Raw genomic sequence first — 18,483 nt, forward strand, 5'->3', positions numbered from 1 at the left:
GTGAATTTCATAGACAGCATATTGTTGTATCATCTTTTTATCCGCTTTGCCAATATGTTTTCATCACTGTATTTAGACCACTTAAATTTGATGTAATTATTTAGTTGTTAGGGCTTAAGTCTCCCATTTTATTATTTGTTTTTGTTTTCTGTTGGTCTGTTTCTTCTTCCTCTTTGTTTTTTCTTAATTTCCTGTGGGGTACTTGGGCAGTTTTTAGGATTCCATCCTGATTTATATATAGTATTTTTTAGTATTTGCTTTGTATAGTTTTCTTAGTAGTTGCTGTAGGGATTACACTATACATATATGTATATGTACACATACATGATATATATGCGCACACACTAGTGTATATAGATAATATATATACACATACATGATATATATACACACTAGTGTATATATATGACACTATATATACACATACATGATATATATATACACACTAGTGTATATATAACACTGTGTATATATATATAAAACACTTTATACTATATATACACACACACTATGTCATGTAATGTAATACCTACAGCAACTACTAAGAAAACTATACAAAGCAAATACCAAATGTATATGTATATATAATAAATGTATATATAAACACTATATATATAAAATACATATATAAATACTCTATGTATTATAAATATGTTGCAATATATAGTGTGTACATATGTATACATAATGTGTATATTTTTATATGTGTATATATACACACTATATATATATTCCAACATTCCATATAGTATGTGTAAGTATATACACACTACATATATGTATAAAACTTATCACTGTCTACTTGCAGTTAAATGTAGAAAGATTACTTCCATTTAGTTCCCTTTACCCTCCAACTTTTTAGGTATAATTGCCTTAAGTGTTTTCTCTATGTACATTGAGCACTGTATCAAATGACATTATAATTTTTGCTTTAATTATCAAGTGATTCAAGGAACCTATGAAAAAGACTATTACATTTGCCCCATTTTTAGTCATTCCAACATTCTTCTTTTCCTTTGAAATTTAAAATCCTCTGTTATCAATTCCTTTCCTTGAGCCATTCTTTAAGGGAAGGCTTTCTAGTAACACATTCTCTTAGTTTATTTTCATCTGAAAATGTTTTATTAGCCCTTCATTTCTGAATAGTATTTTCATCAGGTATAAAATTTCCTTCCTTTGGCAGTTCTTACCTTTTAGTACTTGGAAAATGTGTTACTTATTTCTGGCCTCCATGGTTTTATAAGGGAAACCTGCAGTCATTTGAATTGGAATTCTCTTATTAGTAATGTATTATTTCCCTCCAGTTGCTTTCAAGACTTTTTTCTTTGATTTTTTATTTTTTAGAAGTTTAATTATGCTGTGTCCCAGCATGTATTTTGTCATATTTATTTTCTCTGGGGTTCACCCAGCATCTTGAATCTGTAGGTTTATGTTGTCTGTTGTTTGTTTTGTTTGTCAAATTTGGGCAAGGTTCAGCCATTATTTCCACAAATTTTTTTTTTTAGTATCTCTCTTTTTCTTCTCTTTTCCTATAATTCCAATGGTATAAATATTAGCTCATTTGTTATTGTCTCACAGGTCCCTGAGGCTCTATTTATTTATTTTTATCTACTTTATTTCTTTTGTTCAGATTGGATAAGTTGTCTCTTTTTTCTTTCTTTTTTTTTTTCTTTTTTCTTTGAGATAGGGTCTCACTCTGTCACCCAGAGGAGTGCAGTGGCACAATCTCAGCTCACTGCAGCCTCTTTCCACCTCATCCTCCCGAGTAGTTGGGACTACAGGTGTGAGTCACCATGCCCAGCTAGTTGTTGTACTTTTTGTAGGGACAGGGTTTTGCCATGTTTTCCAGGCTGGTCTCAAACAAAATTGGATTAATTCTAATATGTCTTGAGGTTCATTGATTCTATCCTCTTCACTCTACTACTGAGCCTATTATGTGAGCCTTTGTTATAGTATCTTTAAGTTCTACAATTCCCATTCGGTTCTTTTTTTAAAATTTTACTTTAAGTTTTGGGATACATCTGCAGAACGTGCAGGTTTGTTACATAGGCGTACGTGTGCCATGGTGGTTTGCTGCACCTGTCTACCCATCATCTAGGTTTTAAGCCCTGCATGCACTAGCTATTTGTCCTGATGCTCTCCCTCCCTTCACCCCCTAGCCTCTGACAGGCCCTGGTGTGTGTTGTTCCCCTCCTGTGTGTTCTCATTGTTCAGCTGTGTCCATGTGTTCTATTGTTCAACTCCCACTTATGAGTGAGAACATGTGGTGTTTTGTTTCATGTTCCTGTGTTAGTTTGCTGAGGATAATGGATTCCAGCTTCATCCATGTTCCTGCAAAGGACATGATCTCATTCCTTTTTATATGGCTGCATAGTATTCCATGGTGTATATGTACCACATTTCTTTATCCATCATTGATGGGCATTTGGGTTGGTTTCATGTCTTTGCTATTGTAAATAGTGCTGCAATAAACATACATGTGCATGTGTCTTTATAGTAAAATGATTTATATTCCTTTGCATATATACCCAGTAATAAGATTGCCGTGTCAAATGGTATTTCTGGTTTTAAATCCTTGAGGAACCACCACACTGTCTTCCACAATGTTTAAACTAATTTACATTCCCAACAACAGTGTAAAAGCATTCCTATTTCTCCACAGCCTTGCCAGCATCAGTTGTTTCTTGACTTTTTAATAATCGCCACTCTGACTAGTGTGAGATGGTATCTCATTGTGGTTTTGATTTGCATTTCTCTAATGATGAGTGATTTTGAGCTTTTTTCATATGTTTGTTGTCCGCATAAATGTCTTCTTTCGAGAAGTGTCTGTTCATGTCTTTTGCCGACTTTTTGATGGGTTGTTTGTTTGTTTTTTTCTTGTAAATTTGTTTAAATTCCTTGTAGATTCTGCATATTAGCCCTTTGTCAGATGGGTAGATTGCAAAAATTGTCTCCCATTCTGCAGGTTGCCTTTTCACTCTGATGGTAGTTTCCTTTGCTGTGCAGAAGCTCTTTAGTTAATTAGATCCCATTTGTCAATTTTAGTTTTTGTTGCAATTGCTTTTGGCATTTTCGTCATGAAATCTTTGCCTGTGCCTATATTCTGAATGGTATTGTCTAGGTTTTCTTCTAGGGTTTTTATGGTTTGGGGCTTTACATTTAAGTCTTTACTTCATCTTGAGTTAATTTTTGTATAAGGTATATGGAAGGGGTCCAGTTTCAGTTTTCTGAATATGGCTAGCCAGTTTTACCAGCACCATTCATTAAATAGGGGATCCTTTCCCTATTGCTTGCTTTTGTCAGGTTTGTCAAAGATCAGATGGTTGTAGATGTGTGGTGTTATTTCTGAGGTCTCTGTCCTGTTCCCTTGGCCTGTGTGTCTGTTTTGGTACCAGTACTATGCGGTTTGGTTACTATAGCCTTGTAGTATAGTTTGGAGTCAGCTTCGTTCTTTTTGCTTAGGATTGTCTTGACTATATGGGCTGTTTTTTGGCTCCATATGAAATTTAGAGTAGTTTTTCCTAATTCAGTGAAGAATATCAATGATAGTTTGATGGGAATAGGATTGAATCTATAAATTACTTTGGGCAGTATGGCCATTTTTATTGTATTGATTCTTCCTATTCATGCACATGAAATCTTTTGCCATTTGTCTGTGTCCTCTCTTATTTCCTTGAGCAGTGGTTTGTAGTTCTCCTTGAAGAGGTCCTTCACATCCCTTGTTAGCTGTATTCCTAGGATGTTATTCTCTTTGTAACAATTGTGAATGGGAGTTCATTCATGATAAGGCTCTCTGCTTGTCTATTGTTGGTATATAGGAATGCTTGTGATTTTTGTACATTGATTTTGTATTCTGAGACTGCTAAAGTTGCTTATCAGGTTAAGGAGTTTTTGAGCTGAGATGATGGGGTTTTCTAAATATCGAATCATGTCGTCTGCAAACAGAGACAATTTGACTTCTTCTCTTCCTGTTTGAATATGCTTTATTTCTTTCTCTTGCCTGATTGCCCTGGTCAGAACTTCCAATACTATGTTGAATAGGAGCGGTGAGAGAGGGCATCCTTGTCTTGTGCTGGTTTTCAAAGGGAATGCTTCAAGTTTTTTTTCCCATTCAGTATGATATTGGCTGTGGGTCTGTCATAAATAACTCTTATTATTTTGAGATATGTTCTATCAATATCTAGTTTATTGAGAGTTTTTAACATGAAGGGATGTTGAATTTTATCAAAGGCCTTTTCTGCATCTATTGAGATAATCATGTAGTTTTTGTCTTTGGTTGTGTTTATGTGATGGATTATGTTTATTTATTTGTATATGTTGAAGCAGCCTTGCATCCCAGGGATGAAGCCAACTTGATTGTGGTGGATAAGCTTTCTGATGTGCTGCTGTATTTGGTTTGCCAGTATTTTATTGAGGATTTTTGCATCAATGTTCTTCAGGGATATTGGCCTGAAGTTTTCTTTTTTTGTTGTAACTCTGCCAGGTTTTGGTACCAGGATGATGCTGTGGCCTCATAAAATGAGTGAGGGAGGGGTCCCTCCTTTTCACTTGTTTGGAATTATTTCAAAAGGAATGGTACCAGCTCCTCTTTGTACCTCTGGTAGAATCCGACTGTGTATCCGTCTGGTCCTGGGCTTTTTTTGGTTGGTAGGCCATTTCAGAATTAATTTGATTGGTAGGCCTCAATTTCAGAACTTGTTATTGGTCTATTCAGAGATTTGACTTCTTCCTGGTATAGTCTTGGGAGGGTGTATGTGACCAGGACTTTATCCATTTTTTTCTAGATTTTGTAGTTTATTTGCAAAGAGGTATTAATAGTATTCTCTGATGGTAGTTTGTATTTCTGTGGGGTCAGCATAATATCCCCTTTATGATTTTTTATTGTGTCTGATTCTTCTCTCTTTTTTTCTTCACTAGTCTAGATAGTGGTCTATCCATTTTGTTAACTTTTTCAAGAAACCAGCTCCTGGATTCCTTAATTTTTTGAAGGGTTTTTTTGTTCATCTATCTCATTCAGTTCTGCTCTGATCTTAGTTATTTCTTGTCTTTTGCTGGCTTTTGGATTTGTTTGCTCTTGCTCCTCTAGTTCTTTTAATTGTGATGTTAGGGTGTCGATTTGAGATCTTTCTAGCTTTCTGATGTGGGCATTTCGTGCTATAAGTTTCCCTCTTAATACTGCTTTAGCTGTGTCCCAGAGATTCTGGTACACTTTGTCTTTGTTCTCATTGGTTTCAAATAACTTCTTGATTTCTGCTTTAATTTCATTATTTACCAGGGAATCATTCAGGAGCAGGTTGTTCAATTTCCATGTAGTTGTGGGGTTTTGAGTGAGTTTTTAAATCTTGAGTTCTAATTTGATTGCATTGTGGTCTGAGAGACTGTTATTATTTCACTCTTTTGCATTTGCTGAGGAGTGTTTTACTTCCAATTATGTGGTCGGTTTTAGAATAAGTGCCAGGTGGCACTGAGAAGAATGTATATTCTGTTGATTTTGGGTGGAGAGTTCTGTAGATGTCTATTAGGTCCACTTGATTCAGAGCTGAGTTCAAGTCCTGAATATGCTTGTTAATTTTCTGTCTTGTTGATATGTCTAATATTGACAGTGGGGTATTAAAGTCTCCCACTATTATTGTGTGGGAGTATAAGTCTCTTTGTAGGTCTCTAAGAACTTGTTTTATGAATCAGAGTGCTGCTATATTGGGTGCATATATATTTAGGATAGTTAGCTCTTCTTGTTGCATTGATCCCTTTACCATTATGTGATCTTTTTTGGTTTAAAGTCTGTTTTGTCAGAGATGAGGATTACAACCCCTAAATTTTTTTTTTTTTTGCTTTCCTTTTACTTGGTAATTTTTCCTCCATCCCTTTATTTTGAGCATATGTGTGTTTTGCACATGAGATGTGTCTCCTGAATACAGCACATTGATGGGTCTTGATTCTTTATTCAGTTTGCCAATCTGTGTCTTTTAATTGGGTTATTTAGCCTCTTTACATTTAAGGTTAATATTGTTATGTGTGAATTTGATACTGTCATCATGATGCTAGCTGGTTGTTTTGCACCCTAGTTGATGCCATTTCTTCATAGGGTCATTGGTCTTTGTATTTTGATGTGTTTCTGCAATGGCCGGTACCATTTTATCCTTTCCATATTTACTGCTTCCTTCAGGAGCTCTTGCAAGGCAGACCTGGTGGTGATGAAATCCCTCAGCATTTGCTTGTCTTTGGATTTTTATTTCTCCTTCATTTATGAAGCTTAGTTTGGCTGGATATGAAATTTTGGGCTGAAAATTCTTTAAGAATGTTGAATATTGGCTCCCACTGTCTTCTGGCTTGTAGGGTTTCTGTAGAAAGATCTGCTCTTAGTCTGATAGGCTTCCCTTTGTAGGTGATCTGGCCTTTCTCTCTGGCTGCCCATAACATTTTTTTCCCCTTCATTTCAACCTTGGAGAATCTGACAATTATGTGCCTTGGGTTTGATCTTCTCATGGAGTATCTTTGTGGTGTTCTCTGTATTTCCTGAATTTGAATGTTGGCCTGTCTTACTAGGTTGAGGAAGTCTTCCTGGATGATATCCTGAAGAGCGTTTTCCAAATTGGTTCCATTCTCCCCAATCAATTGCAGGTTTGGTCTTTTTATATAGTCCCATATTTCTCAGGGGTTTTGTTCGTTCCTTTTCATTCTTTTTTCTCTAGTCTTGTCTGCCTGTCTTATTTCAGCAAGATGGTCTTCAAACTCTGATTTTTTTTTTTTGCTTGATCGAATCAGCTATTGATGCTTGTGTATGCTTCATGAAGTTTTTGTGCTGTGTTTTTCAGCTCTATCAGGTTATTTATGTTCCTCTCGAAACTGGTTATTCTAGTTAGCAGCTCCTGTAACGTTTCATCAAGGTTTTTAGCTTCTTTGCATTGAGTTAGAACATGCTTCTTTAGTGCAATGGAGTTTGTTATTACCCACCTTCTGAAGCCTACTTCTGTCAGTTCATTCAACTCATCCTCCATCCAGTTCTGCACCCTTGCTGGAGAGGTGCTGCGATCATTTGGAGGAGAATAGGCACTCTGGCCTTTTGGGTTTTCAGTGTTTTTTTTTGTTGATTATTTCTCATCTTCATGAGTTTGTCTAGTTTTGATCTTTGAGGCTGTTGACCCTTAGATGAGGTTTTTGTGAGGACTTTTTTAATTGATGCTTTCGTTGTTGCTTTCTGTTTGTTTTTCTTTCAACGTCAGATCCCTCTTCTATATGGCTGCTGCAGTTTGCTGGGGGTTCACTTCAGGCCCTATTCGTCTGGTTCACTCCAATGCCTGGAGATGTCACTCGAGAAGGCGGGAGAACAGCGAAAATGGGTGCCTGCTTTTTCCTATGGGATCTCTGACCTCAAGGGGCACCTACCTGATGCCAGTAGGAACACTTCAGTATGGGGTGTCTAACAACCCCTGTGGAGGGTCTCACCCAGTTGGGTGGTGCGGGGAGCATGACCATTTTAATGAAGCACTTTGGCTGCCCCTTGGTGGAGGGGGTGTGCTGCATTCGGAAGAAAACCCGCCTGTTTGGGCTGCCCAAATTCCTCAGAACTAGCAGGAGCAAAGAGTAAGTCTGCTAGTCCCCAGAGACTATGGCCACCCCTCCCTCTAGGGGCTCAGGCCCAGGGAGACGAGGGTTCTGCCCCTGAGCCCCTGGCTGGAGTTGGAGTACCTACAGGGAGGCCTCGCCCAGTGAGGAGGGATGGGTCAGGGTCACAAATTTAAATTTGTATAAGGACTTTGGACAACCCTGGGCACTCTCTACTAAAGCAAAACACGAATACTCTAATGTCCCAACAATTTTGCTCCTAGTTACGTACTCAAAAAAAAAAAAAAAAAAAAAGAATGCTGATATCTACTAATGGACATGTGAAAAACTGTTCATAGCTTTATATAATGGCTCTAAACTAGAAAAAACTCAAATAATAGATTTACTAAATTGCGGCATATTCATATGGAGTTATGCACCACGACAATGAAAAATCAGCGAACTCCTGCTTTATGCACCAACGGAATTAATCTTACAGACCTGATGATTAGTGGAAGAGTACTAACACAAAAGAGTATGTACTATATAAAGCCACACATATGAGGTTCAAGAAGAAGCAAAACCAATGGTGACAGAGGCCAGAACAGTGGTCATCTCTGCAGGAGCAGTGTATTGACTGAGAATGGGCATGATGGAAACTGCTGGTGCTGAAAATGTGCCGTATCTTCATGTGTGTGTTGGTAAACACGTACAAATATTTGCATATTTAACATGTGGGCACTTTGTTGTATGTAGGTTCTACTTCAATGAAAAAGTAAGTTATAAATTCTCATGTATTCTGAATGCATTATGGGGCTGTCAAATTTGTTCCACTGATGTATTGATACTTGGGTTAGTGTGGTATCATTTTGAAACTGATACAAGATTTATAATAGACTAATAGAATTTATTAGCTGATGATACCTTCCTATTTTCATCTCTCACACACTTTTTTTCTTAAGTGGAACTCCATTTTTTCCATGTAAAACTACCCCTTTTCTCATCTTTAATTCCATTGTCATACATAGAGGGTCCAAAAATTCTGCATGCACCCAGCAAGGCCACTTGACCCTTCATAACTCACGGCCTTGCATCACTAACAGCACTGAAATCATCAGAATTACTCAACCTTCCCCCATCTCTGCTTACCTTGATTACTTCGTGAAGTCCTAGATTTTTGGAGTTCTTCATCCCCAGGACTCTCTTTCCCATTCATGCTGTGGAGAGTGATGTAATCACATTAATATCCACCCTTAGTACTAATCATCGTCTGACATAATATACATTTTGTTTATTTGTTCATCTGTTCTAGAATGTCAACTCTACAAGGGCAGGAATTTTTGTTAATTTTATTCACCTCTGTATCAATCAGTGGGCAGTAGGCTGGATGCAGTGCACTTGACTATAGTAAAAGAGAAATAATTCCATCTTTCCATGAGGGAATGTCTCTCATCTATCTCAGACCCAGTGCCTAGAAAAAACACCAGCTTTGGGTAGGTGTTTACTACATCCGTGGAATGAAAAGATGCCTCTTCTGGATAATCCTTTCCTAGACACTGGGAGGCCTATCAGATGTACTGGTGCTTGAAACAGCCCAGTGTTGATTTGGCCCTTGCAAGCTTGGTACTATTCTTTTGGGAAGCTCTCTGGAGAAGTGGCCATGGCAGGCAGCTTCCCCGAAAGGCAGCAGCTGGCACTTGAGATCTATGTCTTCCTTTGCTTTGTAAAGTTTTTATGGCACAGCTGAGAATATTCACAGATTTCTACCCAATGTTGTCTAATTGCAATTTAGAATTTTACTCAATACCATATAATTATACTTTAGAGCTTTGCCATCTCATTATACAGCAATTTTGGTGGTTGGGAGTAAACGGTAGTGGATGATGATTCTGGTCACTTTTCTATGTGCATAACTCCTCTGTGTGTGTGCCAGAGAAAGCTTTCAGGCAGCTGAAAGAGCAATGGATTTTCCCTTCTTAAGAAGCAAAACATTTTACTGTTATAAGATGGCAAAGAGAGTCAGGATAACAGATAAGATCAGCATATGAATAGAAATCAGGCATTCAAATCAGACAGACTAGGTTCAAATACTAGTTCTACTTGTCACTGGTTATAGAATTATCAATTACTCAGATAATCTCTAGTTCAATTTTTGCCTCTATAAAGTCAGGATAATATTTGATATATAAGGATTGAATGAGATTAAAATGTCTAGAATGGGGTCTGTCTTAAATTAGGCACTCAATAAGTATTAATTTCATTGTTATCCTATTTTTTGACATAAGAAAATGAAGAACTCGCTCCTTTCCAAAAGCATTTACCTCCTGTGTCCATGTTCTAATTTGGCATTGCTCATAGTCAAACATATTGTGAGACACAGGGAATCTGGCATAGACAACAATTAATGAGTATTTGACTACTTCTGAGAAAATGAACATGCAAAGAAAATGAAGAGTTAACTAAATGTAGGCACATGTCCCTGTAAAAGAATAGATGGAATTCAAAGGGAGCCACAACAAGCCTTATTTCCATTTTTCCATCTTTCCGTTTCAAGTAGGAACTGATTTCAGCACCATCTCTGTCTGCTGATTACATGTCACCCATTCAGTTTTCATTATCAGATTTCAAGCATCCTTAACACAAGGGCTGTGTCATTTCTATGGTTTTACATTTCCTAGACCATACAGAGTACTCTCTGGATATTTTATAGGTGTGGTAACATTTTAACTTGATTTCATCTTTTGTAGTGCATGAGGACTACTGTGCTCTGTAGGAATCTGGAAAGAAAGGAAATAAAGAGTTCCCTGTTAGATAAACTAAAATATTAATCCATAACAAAACAGGACAACAAACATACGCAGTTCTGTTTTAGTGTCAGGATTACTCCTAGGAACCACAACCTGATTGAAAGCTAAGCTGCCCAAATATGCCATTAAAATTTTGAGTTATACAACACCCTTCATTCTGACCTCATGATTATTAATCAACACTCTGATTATAATCTATTTTCTTCTATTGCATGCTATGAGAATGATATACTGGTGGAGGATCCAGTGGGTGTGATATCCTTGAAAATGTTACTTCTCCTTTAAAAATAATAAAGACTGTTCTTAGCCTTGTAAACTTTGTTACTGTGATATGCTCTGATGTACAGACAAAAATACTTTTCTGGGGGTTTAAGGCTGAAGCTATTGACTAATGAAATTCATTTAGGAAATCCACTCTGGGAAGTCTCCAGGAAGGTGAAAAGCTAGCTCACCAAGTGACACCATAAGCTCATCCCTGGCTCTTCTCTTACTACTTGAAACATCTTCACAAGGCAGCTTATCTGGAAACGCATTATGTGTTTGAACAGACAATATGGTATAAAGAGTAATCAGTAAAACAATCTCAAGAGTTTTAGATCTGCAAGTGACCTCAAATTCTCATATGTATATGCCAATGAATATATTATGAAGTCTTAGGTTTGAAAGAATGTAAAGATACTGTCCAGTTTCACCTCTACAATTAATTCAGGAATCTTCCTTGTTCTATCTCTGGCTGGTGATCATTAAGTCTCTGAGTGAAGCTCATTATCTCAGGAAGAAGTTTCTTTCTTTTTTTTAATTGGTGTTAAATTTATATATAATGAAATGCACGGATCTGAAGTTAGAGTTTTGATAAGGATATATGCCTCTGTAGCCAACCCTGCGAACAAGATATAGAACATCCCTTCATTTCTCAAACAGATGTTACTATTAAAAAGATTATTTCTTATGTTGAAGCACAATCTGACTGCAATTTCTTTATGCTAGTCCTATTTTTCTTCTCTGGAGCCATGCATATTCAGCCTGATTTCTTTTTCCCTTCAAAGCCCTTCAAATATTTGAGAATTGAATATGAGAATATAAACCCTTCAGAATATAATAAGAATAACACATTCCAACATGGTATCAGAGCATAAGTCAGTGTTTATTTATCTAGGAAGTCTGGTGAAGGGGAGCATACTGCTTTCACTATTAATTTGTGATCATGGGAAAGTTCTTTGCCATCATAAGCTGCACTGTCTTCACCTGTTAAATGAGGACAATGTTTACCTAAGAGGGTTGTTGAAGAAAATAAATGATATAATGTATCTAAAACACTTAACATATTTCCTGACCCTTAGTAAGATATATAGTAGAAGCTATCAGATTTTATTTTTGCGAAGTAGATTTAAACCTTTTTGAAAAATCCTTGGATAAAACCTGTTTCTAATTCTGTCTCTTTTTTTGGACAGGTATTAAGGAGTATAATGTATCGAAAAGAGAACTGGATTTAGAATCAGATTATCTGGGTTTAATCCTAGGTCCTTATTTTATTAGCCTGTGACCCAAACAAAACAGTCAAGCTTCCTGGCCCATGCCCACGCATCTAAAGAAACGCTAATAATACTGCCTTACCAACACCACAGCATTGTTGAATAGCTCAAGGTTAAAGTACAATGTGAATTAAAGCTTTTATTAAATTGTAATTTTCTATAGTAAGGTAAGGAGGAATAAAATGATAGTGCCCATTGAGAGGCGAGGTAGGAGACAACCTAAAAGAACCTGAAACTGAATATGCTTTTGTGGAGTTACAGGTATAATTCAAATGATGATGCCACCCAGAGTGTAAGATATAAGCAGGTGGTTGGTACCCAGGGGTTATTACTGAAGCACGGTCTGCATCAGAGTGTTCTGCTCAAGAAACTCAGTGAAGGATGCTGTCTAGGTTGTAGATGAATATCTCACAATCCCTTCTATTCCTTGGATATATTTCTAGAGGATGACAGATTCTGGTTGAGTTCACAGAGTCTTTTTTTATTGGTAATTATTCATTTTTTATTGGTAATTGAATCTAGCCAGTCAACACTCAGTGGCTATGACATACTTCTAGATTTTCTCTCTGAACTCCAACCATGGATTTTAGCTACCTGGTAAGTTGTTCCTATGTTCTCAGAATATCTTCATCAATTTGTAAGTAAAATGAATGCAGGATTAACATTTAATTCTCAAGTTATAGTACCTCTAAGTGTCCCCCTCCTTGAATGCAGCATCTCAGTTTTTCTCACAACTCCATTCCCTACTCTCTAACTCCAATTCTTCTGCTATTTCTGGGAAAGCCTCAGTACTAATAATGTACACCTAACATCATATGTAATGGAGACAGACTGCACACTTTCTCCCTGAGATCAGGAAGAAAGATATATACTCTGACCACTTTAATTTGACATTGTTCTAGATGTCCCAGACAGTGCAGTAGGCAAGCATATGAAATAAGAGGTACCATATTGGAAATGAACAAGTAAAACTGCCCTCATTTGCAGATGGCATGATTGTATTATAGCAAATCCAATAAAATGTACCAAAAAGATTCTAGAAATAGAGAGGTCAGAGAGGTTGTAGAATATGAGATCAATTGCAAAAATTAAGTGGACAGTCATGGGGATGCATTCTGAAAACTGTCACTGGGCGATTTTGTCATTGTATAAACATCATAGAGTGTAGTCACACAAAACTAGATGGTATAGCCTACACACATCTAGGCTATATGGTAGAGCCTATTGCTTCTTGGCTGCAGACTTGGACAGCATGTTACTATACTGAGTGCTATAGGCAGTTGTGTCAGGATAGTAAATGTTTGTGTGTTAAACTTAGAAAAGGTATGGCAAAAATATGGTATAAAAGATTAAAAAATGGTATACCTACATAGGACATCTGCCGTGAATGGAACTTGCAGGACTCGAAGTTGCTCTGAGTGAGTTAATGAGTGAGTGGTGAGTGAATGTGAAGGCCTAGGATATTACTGTGCACTGTTGTAGACCTTATAAACACTCTGCACTTAGGCTATACTAAATTTATAAAATAGTTTTCTTTCTTCAATAATAATTATCCTTAGCTTATTATAAATTTTTACTTTACAAACTTGTTAATTTTGTTAAAAATTTTTTTGACTCTTTTGTTATAACACTTAGCTAGAAACAGAAACACATTGTATGTCTGTAGAGATATTTTCTATACTTATATCCTTATTCTATAAGCTTTTTCTAGTTTAACATTTTCATTTTGTTTTTTACTTTGTAAAATATTTTGGTAAAAATGAAGACACAGACATTAGCCTAACCCTACGCAGGGTCAAGATAATCGATTTCACTCTTTCATTTCATATCTTGTCTCACTAGAAGGTCTTCAGAGGCAATAATATGCATGGAATTGTCATCTCCTATGATAACAATGCTTCTAGAATTCTTCTAGAATACCTCCTGAAGGACCTGCATGAGGCTGCTTTATAGTCAACTGTTTTCAATTTATATATATATATGGAGTATACACTAAAATAATGATCAAAAGTATAGTAAAAATGTAAACCAGTTAATGTAGTCATTTATTGTCCTTATCAGGTATTATGTACTCTACATAATTGTATGTGTTAAACTTTTATACAACTGGCAGTGCAGTGTGTTTGTCTACATCAGCATCACCACAGACACATGAGTAATGGGTTGTGCTACAATGTTATGATGGCTATGATGTCACTAGGTGATAGGATTTTTTAGCTCCTTTATACTATTACGTGACCACTGTCATACATGTGCTCCATCATTGACTGAAACATAATTATGCAGCACGTGAGTATATTTTCATGTGCTAACAATAAGCTATAGTATATGTTAATCATAAAGGAAAAATTTTAAAATTGAACTCTACTGAAATTAAGATCTTTGTGAAAACATGCTATTAAGAGAGTATAGACACAATCCACAGAGTGGGAGAATATGTTTACTACACACATCTTTGATAAAAGGCTTGTATCCAGAACATGTAAAGAGCTTGTATAAATCAAGAAGAAAGAGACAGAAGACCCAATTAAAAACATAGGCACAAACAAAACGATTCAAGCAGAAACTTCCCAGTGGTCAAGAAACACATGAAAAATGCTCAACTGTATTTATCATCAGGGAAATACAAATTAAAACTGCTATCTTGTACTGCTACACAACCACCAGAATGACTAAGATGAAAAAGATGGTAAGCACTAGGAGCTGGTGAGGATGGCAAAAATTGGTACTCTCATTGCTGCTGCTGGGGGAATAAATTAGTATTTTTGCTTTGGAAATGTGTTTTGAAAAATGAAATGATGCATACTCTATAACCTAGCAATTCCACTCCAAAGCATAAAGCCAACAGAGATGACTGCTTTTAGCCACCGAAAGACATATACATAATTGCTTAGAGCTGAACCATTCACCGAGTCAAAACCTGGAAACTATCCAAATATAATCACGAAAGAAGAGTAAACAGAAATGGGGATAAAGGACACGACAAGCAACACTATGGGTGAATCTCACAAACATAATGTTGAGTAAAAGAAGCCAATACAAAGAAATACATATTTACATTTTTTATGCAAAGTTCAAACAGGGAAAACTAAGCTGTTAGATGTCAGGATCACAATTACTCTTGAGGGAGCTGCAGCAGTGTGATTGGTTCAAATGGTGGTTCAGTTTGTGAAAATTCATCCAGCTATAAAATTATGATATGTACACTTTTTTATATACATATAGTACTTTAACAAAACAGTAAAGAATAAGGTGAAATAAATCTATTTCCAGACAATACAAAACCTGAGACAATTGTTGCCAGCAGACCTGAGGTGAAAGAAATCCTGAAGTGAATTATTCATGCAGAATAAAATGTTCCCTAATGGAAACATGGAAATGCAGGAGAGGATGAAACTTAAACATACAAGGTATAGAGAACTGGGTAAAAAAGAATTAAATTGTTATTATTCATAGATGACGTGATTGAAAATCTATGGGCAAACTGATAGAATTAATAAGTACATTTAGCAAGATCATTTGATATAAAGTGAATACACAAAAATCAATTTCATTTTATATATCTGCAACATGTAGAAAATAAAATTTAGGAATAATAAAATTTAAGATGGTATAAAATAACACCAAATACCTAGGAATAAGTCTATCAAAATATTTGTAAAACTTCTGCACAGAAAAAATATATAGCATTGAGAGACACTAAATAAATACATGGCAAGATATATAGGTTGTTCATAGATTGGAATGCTCCATATTATAATGTTGTAACTCTCCTAAAGTGACCTATAGATTCAATTTAATTACTATGTAAATTCCAGTAAGTTATTTATTTACTATCAGAAAGTGAGAAGTCAATTCTCAAGTTTATATGGAGATGCAAAGGGCCAAGAATAGCAAGGCAATCTTGAAGAAGTTGAACAAAGTTGAAAAACTTTATTATCAAGACTTTTTTTAACACTGTAGTAATTAATACAGTGTGGTATTCACATATGGATAGGGGAATAAACCATTGAAGTAGAATAGAAGTCCAGAAACAGACCTGCACGTATACTGTCACTTGACTTATGATAAAGGTGATGCTCTGTAGAAGGGATATTTATCAAGAAGACTTATCCTTCCAACTGGATCAATTAGAAAGTCATAGGAAAAAACAAATCTTGACCCCCTACTTTATACCAAATTAAAAGACATAGCAATAAAACTTCTAAAAGAAACAGTGATACATCTTCATGACCTTTTGATACACACATATTTCCTAATATCAGAAAGCATTAAACACAAAGATTGAAATACTAGATTTCAATGAAATTATTGATTTCTAATTATAAGAAGACACCACTAACAGAGTTAAGTGATAAGCCACAGACTAAGAGGAGGTACTTGCAGTACATATATTCAACAAAGAACTTATTTGCGTATGTAACAAATGCATAGGAATCAATGAGGAAAAGACAGTCATCCCAAAAGAAAAGTGGGCAAAAGACATGAGCAGACACTTTGTAAAAGAAAATATCCAGGCAGCCAAAACACATAAGAAAAGGTGCTCAGTCTCATTAGTCATCAGGCAAATTGAAGTTAAAATTACACTAATATGCATGAAAAGGTATAGAATCAAAAGGGTTGGCAATTCTAAACATTAGAGAAGATATAAAGCAACTGGAACTGTCATACATGCTGGTGTGATCATAAATTGGCACTGCTACTTGTGAAACTGTTAGGCAGTGTCCATGAAAGCCGAACATGCATATACTCTATGATCCAAAAATTCTCTTTCTATCTTTATATTAAGCAACAAAGCATACATATATGGACCAAGAACACGTGCAAAAATTTTCATAGTACTACTATTCATAATTTTCTCAAACAGGGAACCTAAATTGTCCACTAATAGTAGAATAGAGAAAATACAATGCAGCAATGAAAATCAACAAACTTGCAACAATGTATATGAAACTCAACACTGAGTGAAAGATATCAAATGCAAAACAATCCACACTGTATGGTTCTATTTACATAAAATTCAAAACTTGACAAAACCGTTAGTCAAAATAATGGTAGTCTTCGAGAGGATAAGTGTAGTTTTTAAGAAAAAGTTCTGGTAATATTTTATTTCTGTATTTGAGGGGTACATAAATGTTTATGTTAACTTTGTGTAAATTCATAGAGCTGGATATTCATGATTTTACTCTTTACTATATATCTATATAAAACTATATATCAGTAACAACAAAATAACTGCTTTGATAACTTACTGCTATATCCCTAACCAGAGTTAGCAATTGATCCACAATCCTTGTCTACCTCCGATCTGTATTATATTTATATGCCACCAAAATCTTATAGATAAAAAAAAAATCTTGATGGCTCCACTTTGTTCTGAGAGAGGATGACGAACTGTATGGGGTCCATGAAGCAAGTTCAGGATGCTGTAGTGTCCAGAGATGTGAGGGAAGTTTTAAATTTTCCTTTATTTGGAATTCCCAGGAGGGACCCACTGACTCTTCATTTCTGTAGCTCTTGTGCCAACAACATAGACAAATTTCAGTTGGCATTTGTTTAGATAAATCGATGGCACTTTGTGTGTGTATGCATGTATTTTATATCACTTTTTAACTTTTAAAAGGGTAAGATATGAAAAAATTGCATACAACATATATACTTGTAACCACCAGCAAAGTCAAGAAATAGAGCATTACCAGATTACAGAAGGCCCTATCTGCTCTGTTTCCTTCTTTATCTGTGTATGTTCACACATACATATGTGTGTGTGTATATATATATCTGTATAATACAGTATTTTAATTTATAATTCATATTTCAATTTTCTCAATTGACTTAATAATGTTTCTTATAATAAAGGACAGTATAATATAAAGTTTATATCATTTATCCCTTCAGCCCAGGATCCAATCTAGGGTTAGAGATTACACTTAGTTCTCATGTCTCTTTAGCCACTTTTAATCTGAAACATATCCACAGTTTTTGTCTTTTGACATTGATATTTTTGAAGACTTTAGTTGTCCTCTCTGCTTTTAAAAATAATATTTCTCACCTGTGTTTGTCTCCTGTTTCTTCTAATCATGGTTGGAATGGGATTATGTAGGTTTGGCTAGAACACTGCACATATGACACCGTGTTCTTCTCAGGGTATCACATCTGGAGACACATGATGTCTGTATGTCCCTCAGTCCCCATGTTAATTTTGATCACCCAGCCTATAGTTGCCCACTTCTCCACTGTATGTTACTATTTTCCTCCTTTGCAACTAATAAGCAGTCTGTATGAAGACACAGAAATACACTATTTCTTCTCAGTTTTCTTCTTGAATTAGTGTCCATTAAGGATTTTTTGTCTGATCCAGTGTTTACCATAATGGTGGCAAAATGATGATTTTCCAACTCCAGCACTAGCGTGTCAACTGAAAAGTGTAAAATAGGAGCAGTTTTCTAGGAAGACTGTGAGTCATTCAATTATTTATTCACTCATTAATTCACCAAAACAGAATTACTTGACATTGATTGATCGATCTGATAACTAGAGTAGTTTAAGGTCCAAAGGGACCTTTTTTAGGTTAAAAAAGCAGTCCCTGGTTTTGAAAC

The 18,483-nt window shown here is 35.7% G+C and overlaps 1 long non-coding RNA gene across 1 annotated transcript in view; it reads right to left on the reverse strand.

The window, feature by feature from the left end:
• LOC139357585 (uncharacterized) overlaps window positions 1-18,483 on the reverse strand; it is a 59,054-nt gene that overhangs the window by 27,195 nt on the left and 13,376 nt on the right. The window contains exon 2 of the long non-coding RNA XR_011611048.1: window positions 8,695-8,762. This is a non-coding gene — a long non-coding RNA (uncharacterized lncRNA). The remainder of the gene's footprint in view (window positions 1-8,694; window positions 8,763-18,483) is intronic.

Source organism: Macaca nemestrina, chromosome 12, assembly GCF_043159975.1.
Source record: "Macaca nemestrina isolate mMacNem1 chromosome 12, mMacNem.hap1, whole genome shotgun sequence".
In the NCBI taxonomy this organism is placed as follows: domain Eukaryota; kingdom Metazoa; phylum Chordata; class Mammalia; order Primates; family Cercopithecidae; genus Macaca; species Macaca nemestrina.